Here is a 21,049-nt window from a genome sequence, read left to right as displayed (position 1 = left end):
GTCCTTATAAAGAGGGTATGCGCATCGGATAGTGAAGTTCAGAGAAGTACAGTTTGAACTTGTCCTCAATGGTTTCAGCTAGTGACAAATAAAATGGATGTAAGCCTCTGTTCTCCATTATTTGTACTTTCTCTGTTGGGTATACAACAGCTATACTGACCTTAAACAGGCAGACTGCATTTTTTTTAACCTGCTGATTCATGGTGCCCGTGGTGATTGCAATACCACCTTTTTATGTGGGCAATGTTAGATCAAGTGTTTGACCTACAATCTTTCTGCGTAATTCTGAAAGTTTGGACAATCTAACTTTAAGTTCTAAATACAGTTGCACCAAATAGTGATCCCATTTTGAATGACATTATGTAGTATAAAAAAATAAAAACAAACCATGTCTGTTCAGTAGTATTGTCTACCTGATGGACATGACAGGACAGATGTTTTAGCAGTTGTAAATGTCTTATACTGTATACTTCGTGCAGATATGCTGACAAGATTCTGTATCCTCATCGGAGGCATCGTAGTTTTGTGAGAAGTGATGTTACCCGGATACAAATGTCTCATGTACTCATGTGCTCTTATGGTCTGTACCTTGATCATTATTAATTAATTAACATATCGCCTGCCTCCATTTTGTGACCATAAATAGTAGATAATGTAAAGCAGTATCTATTGTTCATTTGTGTGTTTATATTAACCATGTCCTGACTTGTGAAGGTCAATAGCCTTTTTTTTGTTTTGTTTCTTTTAAGAGTTTGTTGACTTTCCTCGAGGTGACTATTAACACAGGTATTTTACGTCTCAGCTTATGTTTTAATTGCCAAAAATATATGCAATGGGTGAGGAAAATGATGTAAACAGTATACAGATCGCTAAGATTGAAGTAGCCTAAACTGAACAAAAAATCAGAATAGCATGTTATGGAGTACATTTTGTTCCTATTGGACAAATATAAAAGGCTGAACAACCAGCTGAACTGGAAAAAGCTTTGTTAATTACTATTGATGACGTTTCAAAATTGTACAGTCACTCACACATGATAGGCACATTGCTATAATACATTAGTCAAAACAAACCCATTATTCTTGCACCAACGCAAATATGCAAAATCAACATTTTTCAACATGCCCTCTGGTCACTTGTGCCCCGGTCTTCCCTACTCTGTCATAGTTGTATTAAGAAGATACAGATTGCAGATTTTGTATTTTGGAATATAATTGTCCAATTACGATTCATAACCGATATTGTATGTATTGTCATCCTTACTAGTCTTTATCAAGCGTGTGAACACTTTTGGAGGACACGATAATTACACTGTAACTGCATGTACTTCGGCAGACGCAGTTTCCTCACTGCACCCTGCCATATTCGGTATAAAATATAATAAGCTACAGTAACGCCCTGTCCAGTTGTGTTGTCTACCTGATGGACATGACAGGACAGATGTTCTGCAGTTTGAAACCTATTGCCCCAATTTACAGGAACATGCACAATTTTAAGTTTCTATTCAGAGAGGTGCTTTGAAACTATACCAGGGTCACGCCTTTACGCTCCTCAGGTTCACAGTATATATACGGTATATAAACGGTCGCAGTCTCGTTTTCATGGATTGCGCGCATAATACTGGACACAATGAAACTAGTCACCATTGCCCTGACGTGCGCACTCTTCTCCAAAGGTAATACCACTAAATCTTGCTCTCGTGACAGTTAGAAAGCAATAATGTAAATTGAAATTGTTGTCATTAATGGCATGTGGGATTTAGTTTAACATGTAGTCTACGTTGGCAAACACAGTATTCTCCTACAGACTATTGTTCAGCCCTTCTCAAATATTCACCCACTCAGTTCGTGAAAACTGAGAAGCCTTTAGTCTAGGCTAGATTGGCTACTTCTGTTTAGATGCCAAATTCAGTTAAGGTAATTATTTAGTGTTATATTATATATTGTTTTTATTGTCCTTTTAGCATGCAGATTTAAAATTGAACTTTTCATAAAGAGTGACGTAGAAATGAGCTCTTACTTTAGAAGGGTCTGCAACTGTATCAACTGAATCCCAGTGTAGTCACAATCAGATCTGCACAGCCGTTGGGCCCTTGAGCAAGGCCCTTAACCCTGTATTGCTCCAGGGGAGGATTGTCTCCTGCTTAGTCTAATCAACTGCTCTGGATAAGAGTGTCTGCCTAATGAAATGTAAATGTAAAGTTTTTGAACATGCACATGGTAAAATACGATTAAACACAAATTCAAGACTCCACTTCTTACCCCCGGAAACTGTTGCCCCTGCCCCCCTCAAGGCCCATCCATTTGTAAAACCCCACGCTAACCCAATGACGGAATTTAACGAGGGCCAAAGCGGGTTTTGCGTGCTTGTCCTTCTGGCGTTGCTGGGAGAATATTAGTAGGGGTAATTATTATCCTCCGGCCAAGAACAGAGCACAATTACGTTTAAGAATATACTGGGTCCGTTGCCACGGGTCGGATATGGATTGACCTGCCCTATATCCCGCTTACGGCTGGCCTGAAACGGATCAGTACAATTCTTAATATTCTCCAGTGTCCTAACGCCCAGAGGGTTCCCTTCACACCAAATTACAAGAGCCATACACCACCAATCCTTTTATGGGCCGAACTTGACGGCCTCTCAGCTTAGAACTACCACGAATGTACCAAGCCGCTGATCAGTCGGTCTTTAGCCACCATTTCCTCCTGAGTATTCAGTTGTAATTTAGGCTGAAAAAGGTACTAGATGAATTAGAGTCATGGAGATCACGCAAGTTACAAACAAAATAGTTTATTCGCAGACAGGTAGGTTATTAGCTTTCGAATTTCAATAGTCAATTTCAGAATACACAAATTAAGAATAGAGATAGAGTAAATCATACCTAGCCTGCTTTGGCTACACATAAACACAGAGTATAGAATATGCAGAGTGTGGGAAGCCGATTACGATCTTCCTGATACTTACATATACGTACAATATGCTGTGTGGGAAGCCGGTTACGGTCTTCCCAGATTGGTCTGTCTCCCTTGCTTTTATGCCAAATCATACGTTTGAAACCAGGCGGCAGTGCCATAAATCAACCTGGAGGGGAGGTCAAATCTGGAATTTAGACCCCCGCCCTTGGGGGTGGCGGCACGGATGGTGCAGTGGGTAGCACTGCCGTCTCGCAGCAAGGAGGTCCTGGGTTCGAATCCCCGTCGGCCGGGGCCTCTCTGTGTGGAGTTTGCATGTTCTCCCCGTGTCTGTTTGGGTTTCCTCCGGGTACTCCGGTTTCCTCCCACAGTCCAAAGACATGCAGCTAAGGCTGATTGGAGAGTCTAAATTGCCCATTGGCATGAGTGTGCAAGTGAATGGTGTGCGTGCCCTGCGATGGACAAATGAACCTGTCCAGGGTGTATTCCTGCCTTTCGCCCAATGTATGCTGGGATAGGCTCCAGCCCCCCTGCGACCCTGTTCAGGATAAGTGGGTTAAGATAATGGATGGATGGATGGATGGATGGACCCATGGGGGTTGTTAAGTAGGGAAAATACCAAACAGATTACCCTTATGTTTTATCATGTTGCAGTTATCATGAAACTTCCCTCCTGATTATCCATTTTACATGCACTCCCTGTTACCATTACATAAGACTTAATGCAATAATATAAGGATCACATGGGCAATGTTTTCAAGGTTTTACCGGGTCTATTTACTATCTTAATAGCAGTTTTGAATATTTAATCAAGGAGATCAGTCACTGGTGTAATGACAGCAGTGCCCAAATGAGGGCACTGTGGGAGGGCACTGAGGGCATTGTGCCAAGTGTAAAGTTTGGTGGATTATGGTGTGGGGTTGTTTTTTGGGAGTTGGGCTTGACCCCTTAGTTCCAGTGAAAGGAACTCTTTATGCTTCAGCATACCAAGACATTTTGGACATTTGGATAAGAACTGAGGGGGAAATTCCCTGGAGAGACATCTTGCAAGCAACCTTTCCTTGTTTCATACTGCAGCAAAACAAAGCACGGAGAATGCATCACACCAATGTGAGAAAACACTCTAGATTTTAGCAGACAGGGTGTCTATTCTTAAACCATTACACATCCTAAGTTATCACATGAATGCATTATGGTGAAAGCCAATCATCTTCATACAGTGTTTCAGTACTTTTCCATCACACGTTGTACTCCTGGGCCCACATCTGCCCTTTAAGTCATGTAACATTTGTTTTGCAATTAACACACTGCTACAGCAACTACAAAGCTTACATTTATCATCCGTCTTTCCTCCTTAGGCTGGTTAAGGAGGAACCGACCTTGGGTGCGATTCCTCCTCATTATTTATTCTCATAACTAGCACATGAGTGCACCCAACAATGGGAGTGTTCTGCTCTATCTCCTGCACATATGCCTATATGACGTAAGCTGTGGCAGAGCACTCACCCCTCCCTTACATTTTTGTCTGTCACATACAGATATCCTGGGTTACATTATATTTTTCTCCCGCAATCCCTCCATTTATCATATAAATGATAACATGTTCACAGAAAAAAACAATTTGCAGTGACTGGCGTGAAGATGTTCGTTCAGCCACCCGGACTGCGGTTGGAGTCGTGAGCAGGATCTGGAACGGTCCACGCCACCTGGGTTCGCACCACCTCATCCTCTGGAAGTCCTTCACCTCCACCCAGTCTCCTGGTTTCAGCTGATGTCCAGGTTCATCTCGTTTGGCTGGTTGTGCTGCTTTTACCTGCATTGAGACAAATCGCAGTGGTCAATGCTTTCATCAAACTGTTGTAGAAATGTGAACCTCGATCCGAGGACATTCGTTTTGGAATTCCCCACCTGGGAATGATTTCCCTAATAAGTACTTTCGCCACCGTTGTTGCATCTGCATGTCTGCAAGGAAAAACTTCAATCCATTTTGAAAACATATCAATGATCACCAAACAATACTTTTGGCCTCTGCAAGGGGTTAGTTCAATGAAATCCATCATTAAGTACTCAAACGGCTCTTGTGCTGTTGGTTGAGCGCCTGGTTCCATTTTTACTGCTACTCCGACGTTGTGTGTTGCACACACGATGCATCTGGAACAAAAATTTTGTGAGTGACTTTTGAATGCCTATGTGCTGAGGTCCCAATTTTGTTCCATTTCTGCCACCATCCCTCCTTTTGACACATGGGTCTTTCCATGTGTCAATTTCAGGTAGTATGGAACCAAACATTGGGGTAGAAAAGGTTTACCTGAGGCTTTCCCCACCCACAGACCATTGACCTTTGACCCTTTGTTTTTCCATTTAGCCTTCTCTGTGATGGTAGCTATTTTCTGACTATCTTGTATTGTGAGCTGTGGGTCTTTTTGTTCATTCAACTTTTGGAGGGTCGTTTTCATAAGGGGATGTGCTGCTGCCTTAGCAGCTGCATCAGCCGCTGCATTTCCTCTAGCCACGGGTGTATTGTCCCCAGTGTGTGCGGTGCATTTGCAAACTGCCACAGATCTGGGTAGCATGATGGCGTCCATAAGATGATTGACCAGGGGTCCATTCTGAATGGTTTTTCCTGCACTGGTGAGAAATCCTGTGTTTCCAAATTGTACCGAAATCATGTACCACTCGAATTGAGCACCTGCTGTCTGTGCAAATTGTTACAGCTTTACCTTTTGCCAAATGACACCCTGGGGTAAGGGCGAACAATTCTTTGGGCTTAGAGAGAATCGAAGCGATTCTCAAAATACCAAACCCCAGACTAAAACTCAGATGATGTCTGAGTTTTAGTAATGTAATTCTGCAGCCTGGGCAGAAAGGTGACCCGGTTGCCGGGCGGACTCTTGTACCGCATGTTCGGTTACTATTGCATAGCCCACTTGATTTTCACCGGTTGTGGGATCCTTTGAGGCGGATCCGTCAACAAAAAATTCAATATCCATATTCGGTATGGGTTCTGTTTTTAGGTCTGGTCTGGGGGTGAGGATTTCCTCCAAAATCGCAACACAGTCTCCATCTGCTTCTGTGGGAAGAAGAGTAGCGGGATGTAAAACAGTGCATCGTTTCACAACAACATTAGGTAGGGTTGTTAATACATGTTGGTAGTGGAGCATGCGAAGGTACTGTGATGGTGTGTGGATGTTTTGCTGCCTCAGGATGTGGACAACGTGCCCTAAACAGTCTGAAACCATTAAGTGTGACAAATATGCGATAAAAGAGGAAATCAGAAAGGAGGCAAATACTTTTTCATGGCACTGTATATGTTCTGTTCAAACTTATGGGAAAATTATATACTTTTATTTCAATACATTTACTCTCACATTTCAAAGTTTTTATTAAGTAATCTCATTTTTTTCTGAAAACCATAAACAGGTTATTGGCACCCGAACAATTATTGTAAATAAAATCAACAAAATAATTGGTAATACAATTTTACTTCATTTGGTTAATCTCAGTCTGACGGAACTGCAATGGTCTCCAGAATTACTGGCACCCTTCATAAATATTCACAAAAAATGCTGTAAAATAAAAAAAAGTTTACTAACTTAAGTTTTATTTTCCAACATGTGTAAAGCAGTGTGCTTTATTAATCATTCAATAGAATCAAACAAATAAAAACTTTTTTTTAATCCCACAATTATTGGCACCCCTGGTTTAATACTGCAAACGCCCCTGGAAAACATCTGTCAGTCTTTTCCGATAATTTTAGAGGACACAGGGACTTTTGACCATTCCTCCATGCAGAACATTTCAGAATCATCGATATTCTTGGGATACCCCCCTCTTCAGTTCAGACCACGTTTTTCACGGGATTGGCCACTGCAGAACATAGTCATTGTTTTTACTTGACCATTTTTATGTGAATTCTGATGTATATTTGGAATCATTATCCTGCTGGACAATCAGCCTATGACCAAGTCTGCCAAGGGTTCCTGATACTTTCTTGAATTCATTGTGCCATTGATCTTAAATAGCGCCCCTGGACCTCTGGCAGTAAAATATCTCCAAAACATCAACGGCCCACTGCAGGGTTCCCACACCTTCATAAACATCCAATTCAAGGACCTTCCAATGACTTTCAAGGATCAATAGCCTACAATTCAAGGATCCCTCGCAGCGTAGTTTGAGAGACAACAATTAAAAAGAGGCTTGAATGTGTGTTCACCAGGTCTGTAGGTCTCTTGCCATCTCTAAGAACACCAAAAAGAAAATTGTATTCTTTAAACATGTATTCATTTAGACAGCAAAGCTGCATGTCGGAACTTTTTGTAGTTAAATATTCACTTTTTTTACTATTAAGTTTATAAATTGGCCTTAGCAAGACCCAACAAAATCATTAGCGTGACATGACACCAAATGAGAGCTTGAGAATCAATTATATTATAATTTGTTGTACTGGAAGTACACTGGCGAGAAATCACAGGGAAGTGACATGTTTTGCCCAAAACATTATCAGGTGCTGCTGGCGTTTTTGGTGGTTTTATACAAGTTATTTAGTATTTGCTGTGTTTGTCATGGATCTGGTAGGCATTCGACTAGGTTTTCCAGACATTACCTTTTTGTGCCGCTAGATCGCGCCATTGTCGCATTCTGGCCTATTTTAGTAATTAATTCCACTTTGGCAATGAATGGCGATTAGGTCATCTATGCCCTCGTGTTGATGAATGATTATAATTGCCTGCCGCGTGGGATCGCATTACTGACCACGGCTAGCTACGTGCCTGTCTATTTAAGCCCTGTTTCTCTTTGAATCGGCATTCATCATCGCACGTTATTTTATGTTCATTTGTGCATTATGTGAGGTATGACTGACTATTCTTTATGGCCTATTATGACGAAGTCTATGGGAGCTAAACACAATTCTCCGTCAGTTTAGGGTAATTGGGATAGTCTCACATCTTCACTTTCACGTTTTATTTTTGTGCACAAATGTTAGACACAGGTGGAAGACAGAATCCCTCAGGGAGTTTGATACCCCGTTCGCAGATTCCTACGGTCTACGCCAAGGGCTCGATTGTTGAGGTTATTGTGCCCTTGTTCCACATGCTTTCTCGTTTTCTATTTGTCCACATAGTTAACCTCCGCCTTGTTCAAAGGCTACCTTTGGGAAGGAAGGAGCTTTAGGTCGTGTTAATGTGGACCTATGAGTTCTGAGACCCGTTGGTAATTAAGATTGGTTCAGATTCCCTATAGTTTTGATGAAGCGTAAGTGGTGGTTAAAATGTTCTTGGTGCCATTATGTGTCTTTCCAATAGATTGCGGTCTCCTAGCATAGCAGCCGTCTAAACATTCACTTTGGTATAGCGAGGTATTTCGTTTGGTCACTTTTGAAATGCATTGTTTTCGTGGTTGTGTCGTCTTTGTCGGTCATCGGATATACAGCACGAAGTCGCTATTCGCAACTGGTGGCGGATGGAGCAGGTAGGTTACGTTCGCATGAACCCCATACATGGGGGGCGTATGCTTTTTGTTTCCTTAGTGCTGATCTGTTATGTGTTACACTCAGGTTAATGACACGTGTTTTGGAATGTTCGCCCCTCTCGTCCGAGAGCTTTGCGAATCCCCCCTCTATGTGGGGGACCATCGGCGCTGCTCGTGTATCTCGTGTAAATGTGTTTTTGTTAGTGCGTTCAGTTCACCCAGTAGTTGACGCATTCGTAAGTCCCCTGTTTAGTCATATGAGCCGAGCTGAGCGTCGTCCTGGGCGGATCGCCCCTCTCCAATTGAGAGCTTTGCGAAAGTGCTTTAACTCGAGTCCGAAATAGACTCTCGCCGCCGTGCATGTACACGTCCTACCCCCTTATTAGGATTCCTGCTGCACCAGTGGAACTAGGGGGTTTATTTGTTTAATGCATCTCCTTTTTGAAAGTAACCCTGCGTCGTCAGGTGAATTAAATTGTAAATATTGTCGGTTATGGCGGCACGGATGGTGCAGTGGGTAGCACTGCCGCCTCACAGCAAGGAGGTCCTGGGTACGAATCCCCGTCGGCCGGGACCTCTCTGTGTGGAGTTTGCATGTTCTCCCCGTGTCTGCGTGGGTTTCCTCCGGGTACTCCGGTTTCCTCCCACAGTCCAAAGACATGCAGGTCAGGCTGATTGGAGAGTCTAAATTGCCCGTAGGTATGAGTGTGTGAGTGAATGGTGTGTGTGCCCTGCGATGGACTGGCGACCTGTCCAGGGTGTATTCCTGCCTTTCGCCCAATGTACGCTGAGATAGGCTCCAGCCCCCCTGCGACCCTGTTCAGGATAAGCGGGTTAAGATAATGGATGGATGGATGGATATTGTCGGTTATTATAATGTAAATGTTGGTGGACTGCTTCCTTAGTCGAATTGTAGATGTTTCAGTATATTCGGGATTGTGTTCCCGCTTTGTCAATGGAAAAGGAGATGGGATGTCTTGTTTGTCTTTCGTGTTCACTTTGCCGTTCCCGGTTTTAGGTATGCTCTGTCGCAATTGGGACCCTGGCGCAGTTTGCCTAGGCTACCTATGTCATAGTTTTTCCTCACAATTCTCAGATTAAAATTGTCGACCGGTTATTATGGTCGTTTTCTTCGTTGGCTAATTGCCAGGAGACCAGAGACGTGCCTCCTCTGGGGCACGTGTCTGGTCTCTAGGGATGCCCCCAGAAAAAACTCAGTGGTTATCTCACGTCTTGTGAGTAACTTGTAGAACCCAACTTGGTCGCGTTTGGACCTCCGATCCCGCTCCTTTACATTGTTAATATTAAGTGAATGAGTAAAGTCATTGTAGCATTATAATTTTCTAGGGTCTGCAAACTAAGGGTGTGAACGGTTAACCGGTTAACCGAAACGGATTTGTAACCGGTTACAAAAAATGGATACCGATAACCGATAATTTTTTTCTGAAGGTGAAATTGTAAGCTCAGTTTTAAATAAATGAACGTTCTTCATCAGGCGTATTAGTGCGGTTCTAAACTAGCAATCGACTAGCTTCAGTAGTTTGAGCAAGAAATCAAGAGGTTTAAAATGCAAACACCATAAAATGCAAACAGCATAGGGAATTGAATACTACAGTATTAGAGTTATCACATAATTTCTGTAGCTTTGGTTGACTTAAGGTTTATTGTAACGTTGTGTCGTTTCTTAAGGTTCACAGATAAAAATATGTCTATCAACTATCAGCTACATTACGGTCTCAATATGATTGGCATACAGTCAGGTCCATAAATATTGGGACATCTTTTTGGCTCTATACACCACCACAATGGATTTTAAATTAAACGAACAAGATATGCTTTAACTGCAGACTTTTAGCTTTAATTTGAGGGTATTTACATCCAAATCAGGTGAACGGTGTAGGAATTACAACAGTTTCTATATGTGCCTCCCACTTTTTAGGGACCAAAAGTAATGGGACAATTGGCTGCTCAGCTGTTCCATGGCCAGGTGTGTGTTATTCCCTCATTATCTCATTTACAAGGACCAGATAAAAGGTCTAGAGTTCATTTCAAGTGTGCTATTTGCATTTGGAATCTGTTGCTGTCAACTCCTAATATGAGATCCAAAGAGCTGTCACTATCAGTGAAGCAAGCTATCATTAGGCTGAAAAATCTAAACAAACCCATCAGAGAGATAGCAAAAACATTAGGTGTGGCCAAATCAACTGTTTGGAACATTCTTAAAAAGAAAGAATGCACCGGTGAGCTCAGCAACACCAAAAGACCCGGAAGACCACGGTGAACAACTGTGGTGGATGACAGAAGAATTATTTCCCTGGTGAAGAAAAACCCCTTCACAACAGTTGGCCAGATCAAGAACACTCTCCAGGAGGTAGGTGTATGTGTGTCAAAGTCAACAATCAAGAGAAGACTTCACCAGAGTGAATACAGAGGGTTCACCACAAGATGTAAACCATTTGTGAGCCTCAAAAACAGGAAGACCAGATTAGAGTTTTCCAAACAACATCTAAAAAAGCCTTTACAGTTCTGGAACAACATCCTATGGACAGATGAGACAAAGATCAAGTTGTACCAGAATGATGGGAAGACAAGAGTATGGAGAAGGAAAGGAACTGCTCATGATCCAAAACATACCACCTCATCAGTGAAGCATGGTGGTAGTGTCATGGCATGTATGGCTGCCAATGGAACTGGTTCCCTTGTATTTATTGATGATGTGACTGCTGACAAAAGCAGCAGGATGAATTCTGAAGTGTTTCAGGCAATATTTTCTGCTCATATTCAGCCAAATGCTTCAGAACTCATTGGACGGCGCTTCACAGTGCAGATGGACAATGACCCGAAGCATACTGCGAAAGCAACCAAAGAGTTTTTTAAGGCAGTGGAAGAAGTGGAATGTTATGCAATGGCCAAGTCAATCACCTGACCTGAATCCGATTGAACATGCATTTCACTTGCTGAAGAAAAAACTGAAGGGAAAATGCCCCAAGAACAAGCAGGAACTGAAGACAGTTGCAGTAGAGGCCTGGCAGAGCTTCACCAGGGATGAAACCCAGCGTCTGGTGATGTCTATGCGTTCCAGACTTCAGGCTGTAATTGACTACAAAGGATTTGCAACCAAGTATTAAAAAGTGAAAGTTTGATTTATGATTGTGTCGTGAGCCACGGACCCCTTGCCGAGCTCAGACCTCACGTTCCCACGAGCAGTACCTCACAATGAGGTGTCTCGGGGACGAACTCAAGTACTCCGAACGTCCTGGAGCCCTGGTAAATTCTACTGAACTTCCAGCCCAGTCTCGAAGTGAAGGGTGTGATGCAAATCTGGTATTCGATGTCCTGTATTCAATGTATTCCTCTAAAGAATCTTTATCACATATGATTATAGTAAGATATACTTTATTATAATCAATCAAAAGATTAGAGTTATACAGAAGTTACCTTTCCACCTATGATGTTTAAAAATCAAGGTACACCCCTCAAATATCCATCCTCTTTGGCCTTAGCCTTATCCTATAGCTCCCCCTTCTGGACCTTTAAAAGAAACTATTCCTAGAATATTATATTTATCTAACTATAATAACTTCTCTACATTTTTCTACTTTATATAGTACCTTAATGAGAAATCAAAGACATTAAAATAAAAGGAAACTTATAATGTGTTACTTCTATGTATTACTTTTCCTACTTCTACAAGTAATATAGATTATAATTACCGCTCCAGCTTGGTTATAGTTGTTCTGCGTGGCTCTTTCTTCAGCTGAGTCCGCACCGCGTACGTCACTCCTCTCTCCATATCCATATCCTGGAGTGGCGCGCAGAGGGAGCACGCCACTCCAGCTTGACTACAGCTGTCTTGTGTTGCTCTCTCTTCAACAGCTCGTAGATATCTTGTGAGGCAAAATTCTAAGATCCTACCCTAAGGTCTAAAAGCTTATTCCTTATATATCTTTTTTGCATTCAAAATTGTACCTTGTTGATAAGAAATGTCCCCAATATTTCAAGCGGGAAGACATTTATCTCTTATGTAACTTCATTATTTCTGTTTTTCCAACTGTCATTTTCTCATACTGAAATTTCCCCAATACTTTATCTCATGTGCCCCTCCGGTTTGGGAATTTCCACCATCTTAATATACGAGTGGAAAAACACTAGCTTTTTAGTATTTTTTTAATTCATCACTGGTTTCAATTTCATAGTCTCTCCTTGACTTCCTCCACACCTTGATCTCATGCAAGCCAGAAGTTAATGCCTGCCACCATCTCAATACATTCTTCAGGCGCCCCTTTTTGTGGCACCTTAAGGGATCTACAAAGGACATCCAGCCAATAGCTGAGTGTAAATCATCCCCCAACTTCTTCTACAGTCAGTCCTTTGAATCTATCCGATAAATTATTTGTGCTATAATCAGGAAGGCCCTTGAAGCCTCTTAATATTCTTTCGGTATTGACATCCCTTCCATCCCTTTCCTTATCTCTCCTACATTTTTCCATCTCCTCCTCCTTTGATCTCCCAATTATCTTCATTGTTTTTCTCATCCTGTTGCTTTAATCAGGCCTTGTGCTCCTCCCCTGTAGGAGCAAGCCCACACGTGTCAACCAAGTATGTTATCACATCTATCGTCTCCCTGAATGCAAAACTCCCTGGGTCACCAATTTCCCGTTCAGCGTGTTCAGCATCTTCCATGGTCATGCTAGAACACATTCTACACATGGCCTCAGTCAGGCCTTTAGCCTTGCTCTCTAAAACCCTGAATCTAAGTCCTCTGACTTCAGACTCCTCAGTATCCACATACGGTTGTACATTTATCTTGTACCACATATTTTTCTTCTTACGGGCGTTCTTACTACCACCTCGATGGCGTGTGCGAGGGGTTAACAATGCATTCCTTCTTAACCCATCCCACGTCAATCTCTCATCAGGGGGGCCTAGGGCCGGGTCCTCGACAATTGTTAGTTTGTCCCATTACTTTTGGTCCCTTAAAAAGTGGGAGGCACATATAGAAACTGTTGTAATTCCTACACCGTTCACCTGATTTGGATGTAAATACCCTCAAATTAAAGCTGAAAGTCTGCAGTTAAATCACATCTTGTTTGTTTCATTTCAAATCCATTGTGGTGGTGTACAGAGCCAAAAAGATGATAATTGTGTCGATGTCCCAATATTTATGGACCTGACTGTAAATGGTCGCAGTCTCGTTTTCATGGATTGCGCGCATAATACTGGACACAATGAAACTCCAAGTCACCATTGCCCTGACGTGCGCACTCTTCTCCAAAGGTAATACCACTAAAACTTTCTCTCGTGACAGTTCGAAAGCAATAATGTCAACTGAAATTGTTGTCATTAATGGCATGTGGGATTTAGTTTAACATGTAGGCTATGTTGGCTAACACAGTATTCTCTTACAGACTATTGTTCAGCCCTTCTCAAATATTCACCAACTCAGTTTGTGAAAACTGAGAAGCCTTTAGTCTAGTCTTGTGCTAAATGTAGATTGACGACTTCTGTTTAGCTTAAGGTAATTATTTTGTGTTATATTATATTTGGTATTTATTGTCCTGATTTTAAATAGAAATTTTCATGAAGAGTGACATAGAAACGAGCTCTTACTTTAGAAGGGTCTGCAACTGTATATTTTTAAAGAATAAAATAAGTGTTTCTTTCCAAATATGTTTTAGCATACCCACTGGATTGTTTCGAGTGTGCAGCCACTGGTACTGGACCGTGTTTGCAGACTACAAAAACATGTCAAGCAAACCAGACCAAATGTACCAGTTACACAGCAGCAGTCACCCTGGGTGAGCTAGAATGACGACAAGATGTGCATGCTAGCAGGCGTTCTTTTACCAACAGCCTTTACTAAATCAGCTGATTGTACAGTCACCCAAGGGGATATGGCCTCTAATTTGCACTTGGCATTTTTTCCAGGCAATATTCTGTAGTGATTCCAAGCAGAATCATCTGAATTGTGATGAGGAGGATTTCAGTTTTTCAGTTTGTCATGGGATATATGCAATTAATTATGTGCAAGATGTAGATTATTTTTGTCTAGTGGTTTGGTTGATAAGGAAAAAGAGGACAAACAGGCTTGTTGAGGCTTGCCTTGAAGTGAAACACACATTAGAAATGATATAAACTCCTGAGGCCTGGCAAAAAAGTTTACATAGTTTTTTTGACATAAAATGGGTGACAAAAAATGTATGAGATTTAGACCAAAAACTCATGTCCCCTACAGGGTGTTTTAGATGTAACAGGTTTTGATTTTGATATTTTATATTTATATATATGTATATGTATATGTATATGTATATGTATATTTATATATATATATATATATGTATGTATATATATATATGTATGTATTTATATATATGTATATATATGTGTGTGTGTGTGTGTGTGTGTGTGTGTGTGTATGTATGTGTATATATATATATATATATATATATATATATATATTATATACATACATACAGCGGGTAAAATAAGTATTGAACACGTCACCATTTTTCTCAGTAAATATATTTCTAAAGGTGCTACTGACATGAAATTTTCAGCAGATGTCGATACCAACCCATGCAACCCACACATGCAAAGAAATCAAACCTTTGATGTCCATGAATTAAGTTATGTGTAATAAAATACACTTAGATACATTTATTTAATACTTCGTACAAAAGCCTGTTGGTAATAACAGCTTCAAGACGCCTCCTGTATGGAGAAACTAGTTGCATGCATTGCTCAGGTGTGATTCTTTCCATAGATTTTCTATTGGATTCAAGTCAGGTGATTGGCTGGGCCATTCTAGCAGCTTTATTTTCTTTCTCTGAAACCAAGTGAGAGCTTCCTTGGCTGTGTGTTTGGGATCATTGTCTTGCTGAAATGTCCACCCTCGTTTCATCTTCATCATCCTGGGAGATGGCAGCAGATTTTTATCAAGAATGTCTCGGTACATTTTCCCATTCATCCTTCCTTTAATTACATGAAGTTTGCCAGTGCAGTATGCTGAAAAACAACCCCACACCATGATGTTCCCACCTCCAAACTTCACTGTTGGTATGGTGTTTTTGGGGTGATGTGCTGTGCCATTTGACCTCCAAACATGGCATCCAAAGAGTTCAATTTTGGTCTCATCTGAAAATTACATTTTCTTCCCATCGTTTCTGAAGTGCCTGCAGTTGGGATGGTGAAGGGATGTGCATCCCAAAGTGTCTGTTCTGGAGCCCTGAATGCTGGACTGGGAGTCATTGTGGACCTGAACTGCTGTGAGGGAAACATGTGCAACAGCGCCCTGTGCATCGGACAGAGCATCCTCTTCCTCCTGTTTTTGATGCACATATTTGTTTAGCAAATGAGTATATTTTTCTATCCTGTTGAAAGCAGAAAGTGCGGGAGAGAGTAAGCAAAGGCACAAAGTCAGTATTCAAAGTATTTACACCACAGGGATAAACACAGTTGAGGTGTATCACACTGTTACATTCACATACCCTCCGCTGATGCGTGATGCAACTAGAAGCAACATTTATTAATAGCTCGCCTCCGCTCAGTTGAGATAAGCATTCAAAACTATGTAAATTCAGGCTATCTGGCCAGGGTCCTGATCTATTTGATAAGTTATAAAATGTACTGTATCTTTATTTTGTTGTGGACTACAACCTGTGGCGGCACAGATGGTGCAGTGGGTAGCACTGCCGCCTCACAGCAAGGAGGTCCTGGCTTTGAATCCCCGTTGGCCGGGGCCTCTCTGTGTGGAGTTTGCTTGTTCTGCGTGGGTTTCCTCTGGGTACTCCGCTTTCCTCCCACAGTCTAAAGACATGCAGGTTAGGCCGATTGGAGAGTCTAAAATCTGGCAGTTTACTGATTAATGGCACTGGGATTTCACTCACCTGATGTCCCAGGTCTACTATTAGCCTTGAGGGCCAGATTTGAGTAGTCCAGGACTACAATCTGAGTACAATTTAAGGATGGCTATTCTCCACTAATAAATCAAATGAATCAAAACATATTTATCTTTTAATTTCCTCTGCCATCTTTACTACACACTCTCAGAGAAACACATTCCAGCAGCTGGAATGGTTTGATCAGATAGCCCTAGGGGCTTATCCAACAGACATATGCCCTGTTATGTGAGATGTTACTTCCAATGAATAGGAAATTCAATTGAAGGAATTTAATAGTTTTTCAGGTTTTGAAGCATCCATGGGTGTGTCTTGGGAATGGGAACACTGGCTCTGCTACACTGAGGCAGCATTAAAGTGACTATCCTTCCAACAGTTAGCAGAATTTGAACAATTTTTTAAGTCAAATGGAGTAAGACATATAAGATCTGCTCCTTATCATCCTGCATCAAATGGACTAGCTTGGTGAGCGATTGGTCCAGACTTTTAAAAGGACATTGGTAAAGCACAAGACCTCAGGCGGCAAGACTTTACAACACTGTATTTGAAAAGTTCTTGTTTTGCTAAATGAACACTCCACACACAAGCACTCAGAGAACCCCAGCACAGCTGTTTCTGAAACGACAGGTTCGCACTAGATTGTTACTGGTAAAGCCTGATTTTAGTGATGGATTCACATTCAAAAAATTCATATACAGTCAGTCAAAAAGTCGAACATGCAGCCGTCCCTTAAGAAGTTTTTCTGTTGATAAAACAGTGCTTGTCCAGAATTACAGGGGAAGGGATAAAAGGATAAAATGAAAAATCAGCAAGGTACTGGGATCAGTTAGGAGATATATGGTGTGTCTGTCAAGTGTCATGTAAATCATTTGTTGGATGCAAATGTTTCTGATTGTGAGATGCTAGATGAAAGGATACAGGATACCGGTTCAGCAGGTCTACTGTTGTCAATGTAACTGAACCATTACCAAACTCTGGGACTGCCACAGCCGGCAGAGACTGGAGTGTGTACTTGCCCAGTACGGATTGTTAGCCACCACAGAGACTGGTTTTATAAAGAAAATTTTTATTGTTAAAGACAACAGTTTTAAAAAATGATAATAAAATTGTTTAATTTATTTGAAAATTGTTCTGTAAAACCTAACAACGAGGGGAGGAGCTGTGGTATATTACAACCAAACATCTTTACATAAACTCCCTACAATGTCATTGGCTCCTTCCATGACCTTTATGTTCATTGGTCAAATAAATGACAGTTGACATGGTCCTTCTAAAGAGGGTATGCGCATCGGATAGTGAAGTTCAGAGAAGTACAGTTTCAACTTGTCCTCAATGGTTTCAGCTAGTGACAAATAAAATGGATGTAAGCCTCTGTTCTCCATTATTTGTACTTTCTCTGTTGGGTATACAAAAGCTATACTGACCTTAAACAGGCAGACTGCTTTTTTTTTTAAACTGCTGATTCATGGTGCCCGTGGTGATTACAATACCACCTTTTTATGTGGGCAATGTTAGATCAAGTGTTTGACCTACAATCTTTCTGCGTAATTCTGAAAGTTTGGACAATCTAACTTTAAGTTCTAAATACAGTTGCACCAAATAGTGATCCCATTTTGAATGACATTATGTAGTATAAAAAAATAAAAACAAACCATGTCTGTTCAGTAGTATTGTCTACCTGATGGACATGACAGGACAGATGTTTTAGCAGTTGTAAATGTCTTATACTGTATACTTCGTGCAGATATGCTGACAAGATTCTGTATCCTCATCGGAGGCATCGTAGTTTTGTGAGAAGTGATGTTACCCGGATACAAATGTCTCATATACTCATGTGCTCTTATGGTCTGTACCTTGATCATTATTAATTAATTAACATCTCGCCTGCCTCCATTTTGTGACCATGAATAGTAGATAATGTAAAGCAGTATCTATTGTTCATTTGTATGTTTATATTAACCATGTCCTGACTTGTGAAGGTCAATAGCCTTTTTTTTGTTTTGTTTCTTTTAAGAGTTTGTTGCCTTTCCTCGAGGTGACTATTAACACAGGTATTTTACGTCTCAGCTTGTGTTTTAATTGCCAAAAATATATGCAATGGGTGAGGAAAATGATGTATACAGTATACAGATCGCTAAGATTGAAGTAGCCTAAACTGAACAAAAAATCTGAATAGCATGTTATGGAGTACATTTTGTTCCTATTGGACAAATATAAAAAACAACCAGCTGAACTGGAAAAAGCTTTGTTAATTACTATTGATGACGTTTCAAAATTGTACAGTCACTCACACATGATAGGCACATTGTTATAATACATTAGTCAAAACAAACCCATTATTCTTGCACCAACGCAAATATGCAAAATCAACATTTTTCAACATGCCCTCTGGTCACTTGTGCCCGGGTCTTCCCTACTCTGTCATAGTTGTATTAAGAAGATACAGATTGCAGATTTTGTATTTTGGAATATAATTGTCCAATTACGATTCATAACCGATATTGTATGTATTGTCATCCTTACTAGTCTTTATCAAGCGTGTGAACACTTTTGGAGGACACGATAATTACACTGTAACTGCATGTACTTCGGCAGACGCAGTTTCCTCACTGCACCCTGCCATATTCGGTATAAAATATAATAAGCTACAGTAACGCCCTGTTCAGTAGTGTTGTCTACCTGATGGACATGACAGGACAGATGTTCTGCAGTTTGAAACCTATTGCCCCAATTTACAGGAACATGCACAATTTTAAGTTTCTATTCAGAGAAGTGAAACTATACCAGGGTCACGCCTTTACGCTCCTCAGGTTCACGGTATATAAACGGTCGCAGTCTCGTTTTCATCAATTGCGCGCATAATACTGGACACAATGAAACTCCTAGTCACCATTGCCCTGACGTGCGCACTCTTCTCCAAAGGTAATACCACTAAAACTTGCTCTCGTGACAGTTCGAAAGCAATAATGTAAACTGAAATTGTTGTCATTAATGACATGTGGGATTTAGTTTTACATGTAGGCTACGTTGTCTAACACAGTATTCTCCTACAGACTATTGTTCAGCCCTTCTCAAATATTCACCCACTCAGTTCGTGAAAATTGAGAAGCCTTTAGTCTAGGCTAGATTGGCTACTTCTGTTTAGATGCCAAATTCAGTTGAGGTAATTATTTTGTGTTATATTATACATTGTTTTTATTATCCTGATTTTAAATAGAACTTTTCATAAAGAGTGACATAGAAATTAGCCCTTACTTTAGAAGGGTCTGCAACTGTATCCTGTATCATTACCAGAATCCAGAACCAATGGAAAAAAGTGTTTCACCTGTGCTTTTGGTGACTGCACAAGTATTAAGGAGTGCGAGGGAAGTGAAGATCGCTGCTTTACGAGCACAGGTGAGAACTATCATATCTTGTAATTTTATGCTGGGAATAGACATTGCACGAATGTAACAAAAAATATGGGCATTGATAATTATGAATTAATTAATTATTAATCATTATGAAATAATTATTTGGGCATTGATGTTGTTTTGCAGAAAGCAAACCAGAATGTTCTGACAAAATATTTGTGTAAAGGAAACCATTCTGTAAAAAACATCTGAAATGTATTGCATTGAAACCAATAATTACCACATTCAATCAGAATTATTCATTATAGGTCTGTTTTTAGTGATGAGGCACGTTCTTACCCTTTACATAACATGTGAGAACTTATGTCCACCTGGTAAATTATTATGGCTATTGTAATTTGGAAGAGTTATCGAATTTGAATTGCAATAAAATAAAATATTGGTTACTTAACCTACAAGAGGTTAAAATGCAAATGTAATGTAAAACAAATAATAATTCTGAAATCCGTACACTCAGTTTTGCAAATTGTGCGCTCGGTTTGCCAATCTGCACCCTGGATCAGCAAACCAAATGCACAGATTGCAAAACAAGAGTACAAATTACCATGTTAAATATTAACACAGAAATGTTTAATATTTTTTTAACCTAGGGTAACTAGGGGGAGGCTCTGTAAGACTTAAAATACAGGAAATAAATCTTTAGGCAGATGCATCAATATTATTTCTTGAAAGTTACATTTTCTTCCCATTGTTTCTGAAGTGCCTGCAGTTGGGAAGGTGAAGGGATGTACATCCCAAATTCTCTGTTTTGGAGCCCAGATTGCTCAACTGGGAAGCATTGGGGACTGCTGTGAGGGAAACTTGTGCAACAACGCCCTGCGCATTGGACAGAGCATCCTCTTCCTCCTCCTGGTGCCTCTGGCCTCCTTCTTCCTCTTCAACTAAGCAGCACTTTGACCTGCACAGCCACCCTAACCCTCCTCGACTACTCGAGGATGGTGCAAATCAAATAAATTCATACACTGTTGGTTAAACTTGTTCAATTTGATTAAAACATTTTTTCTAATCAAATACTTTTCCTGGTTTTATCATTCCACTTCTCTGCCTTTAACTAAATATTCAGAAAACATTTAATGTTGTTTACATTATAGGTAACACAAATGAGTTTGCGCAGATAGGGATGTAAACTGCAATTCGACTGCTTAGCAGAGGCATACAACCACGAGACGATTATTTTGCTCTTTGAAATAAAAATGTAAAGTAAAATGCCTCCTTGTGTCATGTAGAATCACATTAAAGAATTGCATAAGGGACACCTCAGTGATCCACGTTATAACCTACATTGTTTAAACATATAGCCTACAGTGTTATTCATATGCATTATGCATATTCAAAACACACTACAAAAAATATTTGG

This window comes from Conger conger, chromosome 1, assembly GCF_963514075.1.
Source record: "Conger conger chromosome 1, fConCon1.1, whole genome shotgun sequence".
Classification (NCBI taxonomy): domain Eukaryota; kingdom Metazoa; phylum Chordata; class Actinopteri; order Anguilliformes; family Congridae; genus Conger; species Conger conger.
The sequence above is the reverse complement of the archived record's forward strand: the minus strand, read 5'-3'. Positions refer to the sequence as shown.